This window comes from Saccostrea cucullata, unplaced genomic scaffold (genome assembly GCF_032062105.1).
Source record: "Saccostrea cucullata isolate Sc308-1 unplaced genomic scaffold, CSIRO_AGI_Scuc_v1 ctg2240, whole genome shotgun sequence".
Lineage (NCBI taxonomy): Eukaryota > Metazoa > Mollusca > Bivalvia > Ostreida > Ostreidae > Saccostrea > Saccostrea cuccullata.
Genome location: NW_026918848.1, coordinates 34,207 through 48,490, shown reverse-complemented (window position 1 = coordinate 48,490; position 14,284 = coordinate 34,207).

The window sequence follows — 14,284 nt, the reverse complement described above, 5'->3', positions numbered from 1 at the left end:
AGAGTAATGATGTACATGTTAATTCCATTTCAACGAATTTTTATGATTTCAGTAACAACTAATCCGAGTTTAGCAAGTCTCCGTTCAACTTTAAATCAGAAAGATCGAGCTGATGATCACGACCAGAATATAAATGTTTCTGCAAACCGGTTGTCTGGAAGATCTACACCAAGAAAGGAAAATGTCAAGAGCGATAAAATGTCCACAAACATACTTCCAACTTTATCAGAAATAAATAACGAACACGTTGCAGAGATAAGAAATCAAAGAGAAAGCAGAGTGAATGAGGAAACTTTTAAAAATATCATCATGGATGAAGAAGACGATGACGAAAAATTGACCGATGATATACTTTCAGTAGATTCAAATGTCCCTACATCGGTTGACACAGATATCCCCACTGAGTTTTCTATCACGCAAACATTATCAGAGTCTTTTGTAGATGAAAATGGAAAAATTATAACAATCTTTGACTTTGCTGGACAATTTGCTTACTATGCCTGTCACCACCTATATTTTTCTCCCAATGATTTCTACATTTTAGTAATGGACATCACAAAGAATTTGAATGATCGCGTAATTACAGACAAAGCAGCTGAAACACTCAAACAGGGGGATTTACATCAAAAAATGTGTGATGGACGGTCTAAGATGGAAAGATCTATGTATGACAATTGGACTTATTTAGGTAATTTGATTACATTCGTTTTTCGTATGAGAAAATCTCATTAGCATTATATCTAGAACACGTTTACCAGCTCCAGTCAAAATAGAATCCCTTAAGTCTAGGAGCCTCAAATGCTTTTTGAAGTCAGCAAAACAGAATGCATTACGATTTATTCAAACTGTGTCAGATTTTTCCAATGTAAAATGTAAAATACTGTTTAATGTAAAATGTATTTTAAGGGGCTCCGACCCTCAGCCAGGAAGGACAACTCTTTAATTTATAATTTAATTCAAAAAGTCTTTAAATGAAGCTTGAAAATTAAATATTTTCATGCAACAATTTTCATTATATGCCTCTCAATGTGCTCCAAGGTTCTTTGCAAAGCTCCATAGATCACTTCCAATTTCATATCATGTTAATAAACATTGGTATCTAAAAATGCTTTTTTTGGGATAAAAATTTCTACTTTTAATTAGGCCTTTCTGAGAAATTCAAAGAACCTTGAAGCACATTGAGATGCATATAATGAAAATTGTTGCATGAAAAGATTTAATTTTCAAGCTTCATTTAAAGACTTTTTGAATTAAATTATAAATTAAAGAGTTGTCCTTCCTGGCTGAGGGTCGGATTCCCTTAAATTGCATAGTATTGAACCTCAATTTTTTTTTAGAAGTCTACGAAACAGAATACATTACAATTTAATCACGTTGTGTTAAAGTTCTCAATGTTAAAATGTATTTTAGCTCACCTGAGCCGAAGGCTCAAGTGAGCTTTTCTGATCAAAATTTATCCATTGTCTGTCGTTGTCGTTGTAGTAAACTTTTCACATTTTCATCTTCTTCTCAAGAACCACTGGACCGATTTCAACCAAAATTGCTACAGAGTATCTTTGGGTAAAGGGAATTTAAGTTTGTTCAAATGAAGGGTCACTCCTTCTTCCAAGGGGAGATAATTATTAATTAATGAAAAATTGATGGCATTATAAAAAAAATCTTGTCAAGAACCACTGGGCCAGGAAAGATGAAACTCATGTGGAACCATCCTCAGGTAGTGTAGATTCAAGTTTGTTCAAAATATGACCCTTGGGGTTTGGGCGGGGCCACAATAGCCAATCAAAGTTTTACATAGGAGTATATAGGAAAAATCTTTAAAAATCTTCTTCTTAAGAACCATTGGGTCATGAAAGATGAAACTCATGTGGAATCAACCTCCGTTAGTGTAGATTCAAGTTTGTGCAAATCAAGACCCCCGGGGCAAGGGTGGAGCCAAAATGGCCGATCAAAGTTTTACATAGGAATATATAGGAAAAATTTTAGAAATATTCTTTTCAACCATTGGGACAGGATAGATGAAACTCATGTGGAATCATCTTCAGATAGTGTAGATTCAAGTTTGTTCAAATCATGACCCCCGGGGCAAGGAAGAAGCCAAAATGGCCGATCGATGTTTTACAAAGGAATATGCAAGAAAAATCTTTAAAAATCATCTCCTCTAGAACCATTGGGCCAGGATAGATGAAATTAATGTTGAATCGTCCTCAGGTAGTGTTCATTCAAGTTTGTTCAAATCTTGACCCCCGGGGCAAGGAAGAAGCCAAAATGGCCGATCAAAGTTTCACATAGGTGTATATAGGAAAAATCTTTAAAAATCTTCTCAAGATCCTAAGAGACAGGAGAGATGAAACTCATGGGGAATCATCCTTAGGTAGTGTAGATTTAAGTTTGTTCAAATCATGACCCCCAGGGGTAGGATGGGGTCACAGTGGCCGATCAAAGCTTTATTAAGGAATATAGAGCTCAACACACTTTTTAAGCTCACATGGTTTTCGCACAAATTGAAGTCACATTGTTATGATATAATATTGTTTATAGAGACAAAATAATACATTTTAAACATATTTGTTTACATAATTTGAGTTTTATTTCATTTACTTAAGCATAATTCACACAAATCAATTGGTAGAACTTTGATTTATTCATGGCTGACTAACAACTATCCTCATTTGAATTTATGTTGGTTCTTGCCAATACGCAAGTTTCGAGATTATCTCCCTTGGTGCGCTCTTTCGTTGAGGAGGGGAGTTTGGTTGCCGCGTAAACAAACAGGTGGGACAGATATTTATACATTGGATGTATCGCATCATAGATATATACTGGTTTATCGCAACTACATAATTGTCAGGATGCACTGCTCAACTCGAGAATAACCAAATTAAAGTAAAGGTGTCATTTTTTAAAGCAAAAAAATCGGAACAAAAAAGAAAATATAGTGGATGTGAGACTTTTCAGACGAGGGAAGAGATATATGGACCTCTAATAAATACGGTAAACATAAATCTGATATTTACATATCGGCAATCTGAATGACACGTTGATTTTTTCCTTATTATAACTTCAAAAAACCCACTAACTTTTTAGAAAATGTTTGTACAATCAAGAAAATCTTTTACTTATAATAAAGACCACGACGTTTATTTCGTTTTCAAATACCCTATAATTGAAGGTAGATTTGCAAAAATACAAAGTTGAGCTTGATAAATCATAAAATGTATCACTGCTTAACACTTTTATCTTTCTATATCATTAAATAAATTTTAAACGCCATAAACATCGTTCATTTATTTATGCACGTTTGTATACATAATCAAACTGTCCCACCTCCATGCTGAATGGATACTTTTTGCGCCTCTATCGTAGAAGAGTTACAATCTCGAAACTCGCGTATTGCAGCCGTCTTTTTATTCGTTCTTTTGAAAGCAAAAGCTCTTGGCAGAAGCATAGAGATGGGCACAGTACAGCTACTGTAACTTGTATTTTCTGTACATTTTGTCTCTTTAACTCGGGGCGGTAATAGTATTTTTCATCTATTTGACTGCTTTCTATGTTAATAAGGTGGAATTTTTCAGAATCAACGTCTAAAATCTAGAATCATGAGAGATTCATCCCACTTCATTATCCTACCCTTTAGTGTGGTTTCCTTCTGCAATGTTATCCCTTTTCGGCGCTACATTTCGACAAAACCAAGAGGATTATGTTAAATGAGCAAAGATTTTAAAAAATACTCATCATGTAGAATAAACTTTCAAACTTTCAACTACATGGTATCAAGGAAAGCTCGTTTTATACAATTTGTAAAAACCTATGGTAGAGTCCTAAAGTAAAAACATCCTACAATTTATTTATCAACTTTGGAAACTTAAGATAATGATTTTAAAAGACATTTATGCTTGACATTATATATGTAATATAACGAAGGGCTATGTCTTTGTACTGCAGTTCAAAAATGGTAATTTTTATTACAACAATGTGACCTTAATTTGTGCGAAAAACCATGTGAGCTTAAAAAGTTCGTTGAGCTGTATAGAAAAAATCTTTAAAAATATTCTTCTCAAGAACCAGTAGGACAGAAAAATGAGATTCATGTTGAATCATCTTCAGATAGTGTACAGACAAGTTTGTTCAAATCATGACCCCCGGGGGTTGCGTGAGGCCACAATGGCTGATCAAAGTTTTCCATAGGAATATTTGGGAAAATCTTTGAAAATCTTCTTCTCAATAACCATTGAGTCAGGAAAGATGAAACTCATGTTGAATCATCCTCAGGTAGTGTACATTTTTCAAATTTGTTCAAATCATGGCCCCCGTGGATAGGATGGGGCCACAATGGCCGATCAAAGTTTTACGTAGGAATATATTGGGGAATCTTCTTAAGTACAGCAAAGCCATGATTAGTGATATTTTTATGGAAGCATCCTCAGATACTGTAGATTCTAGTTTGTTCAAATCATAAGCCCCAGGGATAGGGTGGGGCCACAATGGGAGATCCAAGTTTTATAATAATAATTATTATACTTCTGTTAAAATGTTTCCTATATAAAGTTCAGAAGGTAAAATAGCTATCTTTTATAGTTCACGCATAGCAAAGCTATACCCCGGGGTATAGTTTTTGCTATCCACCCTCGGAAAATTTTCATGCAATTTTTGCCTCCAATTTTGATTTCCAACGCTAGATCTATTTACTGATGATGTCATAATGACTTCAGTAGCATTGTGACATCATCAGGATTTCAGATTATTCTTGCAGTATTATCTTACTCCAAAAAATTCAAACCTCAGAAATTATATTATACATCAGTATAATAAAACGCTTATCCACTGTTTGTGAGTGGGATAGATCTTTTATCAAACCCTTGACAGAAACTATTTCCCTCGGGCAAGCCCTCGGGGAATAGTTCTCTGTCGCGGGTTTGATGAAAGAGCTATCCCACTCACACCCAGTGGATAAGTGTATAATATATTTTTAAAAATCTCTAAAGAATAGCGAAGCCATGATTAGTGATATTCATATGGAAGCTTCCTCAGGTAGTGTGGAATTTTGTTCAAATCATAACGACCTCTAAGGGTAGGGAAGCTAGGGTCTCAATGGTGGATCAAAGTTTTACATAGGAAAATAGAGGGAGAAATCTCAATAACAGAAAAGCTATGTTAAGTCATAATGACATGTAAGTATCCTCATGTATTGAAGATTAAAATTTGTTCAAATCATGAATACCCTTTGAGATAGGGAGGGGAATGATGGGGAGTCATATTCAAATTATTACAAAGTAATATATACAACCAAAATGTTTTTAAAAAACCTACAAAAATCTTTTTCTTAAGAAGTTATATGCAGAATTGATATGGAGGCATTCTCAAGAAGTATTAGAATTCAAGCCACCTCCCCCAACCACCCCCATCCCACCCACTCAGTAAACTGTTCAATTCTGATCTGATTTGTGTGTTTTCCTGGCCGATGTGCTCAGGTGAGTGATGTGGCCCATGGGCCTCTTGTTAATTGTAGAGTATACAAAATATTGGCTTCAATCCATTTTATCATATTCCGTTGGGATTACGCCCACAGCAATGGAAGATGACAACAAACCTTCTAAAGCGGCACCTCTTATTCTCGTAGCCACTCATGCAGAAGAAAAAACTAAAAAAGTAAATCAAGTTTAATTTTTTTAGGCAAAAAAAGGATATGATCATAGAAACACTATAATGTAGGAAAAATATTTTAAGTGATTTTACAATTTAAACATACCTATAAACAATTATATGTACTTTCATGTAAATGCCAATAGAGCATCTAACAAGTGGTCAAATACTTTTTATTCACGGGGTTTCCCAGAATATATGATTTCGTTTCATGATTATGTTAAACAAAATGTAATTAATATTAAATTATAAGAAATGCACTATAAAAAATTGGATATACACACAATTTTATTCACACAATTTTATGAACGTTAAAAGGAGCATGACAAAATTCACTTTTGAAAAAAAAAACCTTCAATTTTTAGATGACGCTCTTTATATGACGTCCAATCTTGGTGAAGGTAGTCTATCATTAATTGAATAAATATACCTATATTTTCTAGGATGTGGAAGATTATTTTCGAGATCTCCGAGACAGAATTCCGATAATGAGTGTCCACATTGATTATAACAACGCATTTTGCACTGGTTACTGGGGACAAAATGCAAACCTGGAGGAAATTAAAAACGGCATAATAGAAATCGTTAAGACACTTCCTAATTGGGGGAAAAGGATTCCTTTGTCATGGTTTTACATAGAAACTTTAGTAAGAAAGCTTTCGAGTTTCAAAATAATCAACACAGATGAATTACTACGAAGGTGTAGTGCAAGTGGTGTTGGAGTTGAAAAGAAGGAAGACCTTATAACACCCCTGCTCTTTTTGCATAACACGGGGGTCGTTCTATTTTTTGACGAAGAGAATCTCAGAGATTTTATCATTCTAGATGTTCAGTGGTTTGTTGACGCATTCAAAAATGTTATCACGGATGAAAATCACGCAAAACGGGACATACCACAGGATTTGTATGAGAAATGGAAGATGTTTAATAATAATGGACTTCTGACTAGTTCCTTGTTATCCTCAATCTGGAAAAAGTGTGAAAAAAATGATAAGTACAATGCAAAGAAAACGGAAATAGTGTCTATGATGATAAGACTAAATGTTCTTGCAGAGGTAACGCCATCTACAGGTAGAACAATCCTAGATGAATGGTACTGTCCTTGCATGAACAAGCAAACATTCCCTACAGAAGAGTTTGAAAATTTTCAGAACTCATCTCTTCTGTGTTTCAAGTTCACTTTTCTCCCAAAAGACTTATTTCATCGCTTAATTGCTGCTTGTAGCAATAAGTTAAAATGGAAAATACTTAAAATGAAATGTCTGTGTATTTACCAAACAGCGGCAGTATTCTATGTTGAAAGAAACAAAGTTTTAATAGGCATGCACAGTAACGATAAGATACTTATCCAATATCTTGATCTCCCTAGGCACTTAAGAGCTGATTTTTTAGATATTCGTAGAAAAATAACAAGACTAATTGATGGATTGACAAAGAAACTGGTACATTGTGCATACGAAATAGGATACATGTGCAAGAACCAAGTCTTTGGAAAATCAAACCTCTCCCATTCCCATTTCATAGCAGAATCCCATATGGAAGAGGACAATATCAACTGTTCTGAGTGCGGATTTATACGAAAAATGGATGTCAAAGATATTATATGGGATGAAGCAACAGGTAAATACAGGCATTAAGGAATACATGTATATACGAAACGCGTGAAGAAATAATTCGCTAGAATACCGTATAACTGGTTATTAATGCGGGTGCAAATTTTTGCTATTTGATCCTGAAATAGGTATATTTATTTTTTGCGATTTTAATTTTTGCGATTTCACTTTGACAATAAAGACTATTTATTCTCTCGAACCAAACCTGGGTCCCGTTACACATATTACATTGAATTTTACTCTCTATCTCTCGAAGTTTTGATTGCACTTGTATACACGCCAATCAAGCGTAAAATAGATGCAGTCTGGACTTACCTTGAAACAGGGAAGGCCTTGGTCTGTTAATTGGGTGTGTACATAGATGACACTATACCTGTAGGTAGTCCGTGTGTTGTTATAATTAATGGGTTATTATTCACAGGGTAAATTAGAAACAAAGTCACAATTATTTTGAATTGAAACCGAGACGATAATTCTTTGAAATTAATTTATAGAAGTTCGTTTCAGTAAGTTCCCAAAGACTATGAACTTTCATTTATGATTATAAAGAGTTTATATAATCCCAGTAGGGGAAATATTACACAAGAAATTCTTTTCTCAAGGACAGAATACCGATTAAGAAAAATCTTGTAAACACTGGTGAAGGACCCGATCAAGCCGCGGAATAGCCAAACCGACAATTGCTATTCGGGTTTCATATAAATAAGTCATGAAATACAATGTAGGAACAAATAAATATTGAATCTTAAGGAATTCGTTTTATTTATTCGAAATACAATTATTGTTGTTGATATCAAGTAAATTACCTGTAAAATACGATTGAAAACGTGCAATGAAATTATTTACATATACTTCCGGTATCTGTAAAAGTAGAACTTAGATGATCGCAACTGAAAATTCCGGATTTTATTTACTTATTTTTTGCGATTGAATTTTTTGCGATTAAGACTTGATCGCAGAATTTCGCAAAAAATAGCACCCCGTAGAAAAATCCAGTTATACGGTATATAAAATAGTTATTTCTAACTATATATGTTCCCTCTAATTCTTTTTTCAACATTTTGATTTTATTCAGTTGAATCTGAAAGATATTAATGTGGCTTGATATGGAAAAAAAAAACAGATTAAGGGTGATATAAATTACAGTCATTTTATTGTAACTACCGAGATCCGATTGAAATGAAAGAACAAGTATACATTGAACATGTTGAATTAAGGTGAGAATATGTTGATTGCCCGATGATTGCATGGTAAGCCAACCCAACGTTAAACGCTTTCTGAGCTTTAAGCGCGAGTATTATTTGCACAGAGGGCGAAAAACTGTTAATATTGAGTCTATGATTCACGTTTTTGTACGGTCAGTGATCTGAAATGAATGAAAGTAGAACTTTTCAGAGACTGTTAGAATCAATGATGATTCCCACTGTCAGTCGTGTTTTGGAAAACTTTTGGTTCTTTGTGCAACAAGCAGAAATGAATCATGTAACTATTACTTCATAAAATATAATTTGGAATCGTGTAAACAGATTTAATCAGAGTACTGACAGTACTGAAAAGCGCTAAGCAAAGTTATTTGATATAATTCTGGTTAATACATGTACAATCTTGATAAGTATGCCCTCATTTAAAAATTGTCACGGTTCTACTTAAACTTTTTCAGAATCTAATGCCGATTTAATATGTCTCAAAATGTTAATTTTGTTAATGTTAAGAAACACGTTCGACTGCTGAGTTATTTTCATAATCAGACTTTGAGCAGATTGATACGATCATTGGAGCGTAAATATGCAAACTACGTAAGTAATTTGTTTCTATCGCGCTAATTCTTATGTCTATCGACTTGGCCCATCATCGAATACAGTACTTAAGTGATAACAAGAATAAATACTAGTAAAATATATAAATGTACATTAGTACGTTCAGAATGGCGCATTGCTTTGTTATACCATTATTCATGTATACTCACTCTTTTTTAGGACATTTATGTACACTGATGAGCAAGATAATGCTAATACGTACACTTTCTAAAGTTCTTTACGTCATAAGAAGTGACCTTTCTGTCACATGAAAAAAACCCTTCCAAATAAATACCTATTGTTCCAGAAAATTAATTTCTTCATTTACCCTCTTACAAAGTCGCTTCGATCCATTTTAAAAGCACACAGGCAGCCGGAAAAATAAATGTCAAAGCCAAAACAATCAAACAAAATTTAAGAAAAAAGGTATTTTGAGTATTAGTCAACGTTTGATTTATTAATGTTTTGCATGAAGCACAGAAGCATGCGTCTATAGTTTGCCGACAAAAATGAGCTTAAGTCAAACCATTGTCATATATATAGACATTGCATAAACATACATGTATCATGTTTTCCTAAGCTGCAGAACGGTAGCGTTATGGTTTTATATATTTAGTCTTTGCACATAACGCTACAGATCCCGTATATAATGCAAAAAATTGTGCAATTTACGGCGCATGATTTTCTGCGCATGGTTTGGGAGATTTTTTCTACTTTCCAGCATTATTCAATCAAATACCTTTCATTTCCTATTTCGAGATATATTTTGTAATCAACTTGTATATTTTATCCTTCTCCGCAGACCAATGAAATTGCTTGTTCTGAAATTTCTGCCATCCAATAACAAATGCACGACAGACGAATTTATGGGTCTGTAAAAATGGCTATAAACTTAGGAGATGGAGAAAGTATACAAGTTGGTTACAAGATATATCTAGAATTAGGAAATGAATGGTAGCTGATTGGACGGTGCTAGAAAGTGGAGAAATTCTCCCCAAACGTGCACAGAAAATCTTTCTCTGAAAATTGTACTTTTTTTTTCACATGGTTATGTTCAAAGACTTAATATATAAAGTCATAACGCTACAGTTCTGCAGCTAATGTTTTCGTAACATAAAGTATACAGTTTTTAGGACTTAGTTAAGACATATACTGGTATATAAAATATTAGAATTTAATCAAACTCGATCTATCCATCTCTTCTCTGAAATATTCAAAGATTTATTGAATAAATAATAATGCACAAATCTGTTTCGAATTAAATTCCATCTATATATACACTGTTACACGAATCTATATCAGACTATATGTCAGTAAATTTAATCAGTTGTACGCTTCACGCATTTCGGAAAAAAGAGTGTCTTTTTAATATAATAAATAAAATAATATATCTGCTTAGCCGTAGGTCACTAGTCCTTGGAAATTCGAGTTTCTGTCACGTAAAATTCTGTGAAAAGCATACCCCACACGTTCTCATTAACATTGTTAACAGGTCTGGGCGGCCTCCGTTTTTGGAGGATAGCTAAATTCAATATGGCGGCAAAATTTTTTACCATATATGGAAATCGCAATGCAATGTCGGATAGTTTATCTTCTGATTTCAGAGGATAACACAGTCAATTTTCAAACGCCTCGTGCCTACCTTTAATCAAAAAGTGCAAGCACCAGAGTACAATTAATTAAAAGTTCAAACATTTAACTATCGATTGTATGTGGCGATTTGAGATTCAATGTCTAGAATTTTTACAATATGCTTTCAAAGATGCCACTTCTTGCGCTTCATTTCTACTTAACATTTCTCATCATTTTGTTTAATTTTTATGTTTTTTTCCCTATCGGGACAAATAAAAAGGCAATTAAATGCACAATAAATTAAATTACTTTCATACTTTCTTTTAATTCAGAATTAAAGAAAAAGTAAACACAAAAGAAAATGTACTGTAAAGACAAAAAAAAACCCACTCAGCTTGATAATTTTTAAAAGCTTAAAAGCAAATAAAACAATTTAAAGATAAAATAAGTATTATTTAGAGAAATCAAGAAAAATCACCGCCCACTTTCCTTATAGCTACATGCAGCATCCAAACTTCCGCCAGAGTTCCTAGATGAGGCCTCGACGGGGAGTATGCATCCGCAGTATATATATTTCCACGGACAACGTAAGTTTCAGTCAGATTCGTTTTGTCGTTTGACAACGGGTAGACGTTATTTAACTGATAAAGAGGACGGTTTAACTCTTCACCTCTTGCACTGTCTGTAGATGGAGATTGATCCTAATTTATTTTCGGGGTCTTAAAATCTCAGTTTAATTAATTAGATACACATACAGGCGATAAAGACAGTTCTTCAATGGCCTTTGATGTCACGAATTTTTACTGTGTTATTAAAATGCGGCATTAAAAACGAAGTGAAAGAGATGTACGGCAGTCGTCAGCGATAAAGATTTAACATGAAATTTTATAAAAAGGGTAAAAAATGGACTCGAATGAGTTTGCACGAGAAGAGAGGAAAAAAGGTGGGGGATTTCATCTATTGTATGCTGCATCCGTAAAACTATTGACTTTACTTCTTTTTGGAAGGGGACACAATAAAAGCAGTGAAAGCAAACAGGTTTTCAGGAATTATCCAACATAGGATTTTTTCCGTAACTTTGAATTTTCGTTTTCATGGTTTGGATCGAAATATAACATGTGGATTCTGTGTGAAATATTTTTTTTAAAAAAGACTTGGTGATAGAGAAATTTTGACATTATACATTGCAAGGGAAATATTTCTCCAAAATTTATAATAGTACAGTTCATAAACTGATAAATGCAAGAGTTGCTGTTATTTGTTTGGTTTAGACTGCCCTTTGTTTTGAAAAGTCCGGTAGGTGGCGATACCTCTATCCTCTCTTTTTAGAGGATAAAATCTATCCTCCAAAAATAGAGGCCGCCTAGACCTGGTTAAAGGAAGAAGTGCGAGCGAGTCTACTGGTCTTCACCGCTAGATCCTTCACAAAATTAAGCGGTGATCTAGCCCTGTGCTAGTTCACTTCAATTGTGCTATTTTTAGAAAATGCACCTATCGGAATTTGAGATGCCATGAATAGAACAGACTGCCAATAGGGGTCGTTGATTTGAAGACTTCAGGTATCTGAAGACTCGCCTTAAACAAGCGCTTGCGCATGCGCTTAGTGTTTAAAAATTGTGCTGAGACAAACAATTTCCCCTGGAATTCTTGCTTTTAATCAGTAGAAAGTACAGTTAACTATTATTTACTAAAGATAACTATATCACAGTAAAAACTTTAGAACATTGATTTACTATATTGAAAACCTTCGAACTTTGATTGACTATGGTAAAAACTTTGGAACTTTGATTTACTGTAGTAAAAACTATAGTCAAAACTTTAAAACTTTGATTTACTATGGTAAAAGTTTGATACTTTGTTTTACGATAGTAAAACTTTGATACTTTGTTTTCCGATAGTAAAACCTGCGGGTTTTTTTTAAATAAAAACATTATGATATTTCACGGCAAAATTCATAAAAACTTCAAGAACTTTTTAGCACACCTGAGCTCAAGTTATCTTTTCTGATCAAAATTTGTCCGTTGTCTGTCGTCGTCGTTGTTGTAAACTTTACACATTTTCATCTCGTTCTCAAGAACCACTGGATCAATTTCAACCAAACTTACCATAAAGTATCCTTAAGAGAAGGGGGTTTTAGTTTGTTGAGATAAAGGGTCACGTCCTCTTCTAAGGTGAGATAATTATGAATTATTAATGAACTAATCGTAACTTTTAAAAATCTTCTCAAGAACCAGTGTGCCGGGAAAGATGAAACTCTTGTAGAAGCATCCTAGGTAGTGAAGATTCAAGTTTGTTCAAATCATGACCCACGGCAGTAGGGTGGGGCCACAATGGGGTATTAAATTTTAACATAGGAATACATAGGAAAATTATTTCAAAATTTTCTTCTCAAGAACCACTGGGACAGGAAAGATGAAACTCATGTAGAAGCATCCTTTGGAAGTGAAGATTCAAGTTTATTCAAATCATTACCCCTGGGGATAGGGTGGGGCCACAATGGGATATCACAATTTAACACAGGAATACATAGGAAAAAAACTTGAATAATCTTTTTGCTCAAAGACAACAAAGCCGTGATTGGTTATAGTTAAATGGAAGCATCCTCAGAAATTGTAGAATCAAGTTTGTTCAATTGATGACCTTCGAGCTCGAGGGTAAGGGCACAATGGAGGATCAAAGATTACATAGGGACACATAGGAAAAATATTTAAAAATCTTCTCAAGAACAGCAAAGCATCCTCTGGTACTGAAGATTTAAGTTCGTTAAAATGTTGACCCCTGGGGCAAGGGTGGGGCCAGTGATTAGTCCTAGTCCTATTGTTTATTGCCATGCATTTACCAATTTAGCTCATGAAACGTTTTAATTTGATCAAACAAGCCATCGCGCAGACGAAGGCCCTTTCAAATGTAGATTTTTGCGTTAAATCGTTTATATTATGATATAAATTGAATATTGATTTATTCTTGTGAATATAAGAAACCCAACAATGCTTATGAAACATGAAGCATTGAAGTAATTTTAATAAAAGCGGGTCTTGAATTTTTTGTTCAGGAAACGGCCTCTTTCTGACATATGCATTTTCTGGCACCGGACCTTTTCAGATGCTATTAAGTTAAGCTATCATTTGAAAAATTATCGCACATATTACTATTTAGACTATTTATTTAAAACTCCCTTTTTAAAGGTTTTAATTTGCTTTTATTTGACTTGTCAAAAATCTCTTACATATCCAGAGAAGGAAGTTCTTGAACCAAACTATACTTTCTATACTTGCATTGCATGTTGTTTGAACTTTGAGAGAAGTGAAACATGCGCTTTTAATTTATCAATTTCTTTATAAGACCATAGTGCCCCCTTTTTTCTGAGAATAGTCTTTTACTGTAAATTTGTTTATTATGTAAAGTTTCATCTGGATGCTTCCCCCTCTCACTTTTGCTGCTCTGGGATATACACGTGTAAATTTGAACACATGAAAGAAAAAAAGGTACCTTAATTTCACAACTCAAAAAATCGTTGATAAGGACCTGTTTATGAAGAACACATTGATGAAAAATATTTTTCCAATATCAGGTTTTATTTTATGTACAGTCCTACTTGATATCCAGCTAGGGTATGTGGCATTGTTTTTTAAGGGGGAGGGGGGGAGGTATAAAAAATAGATT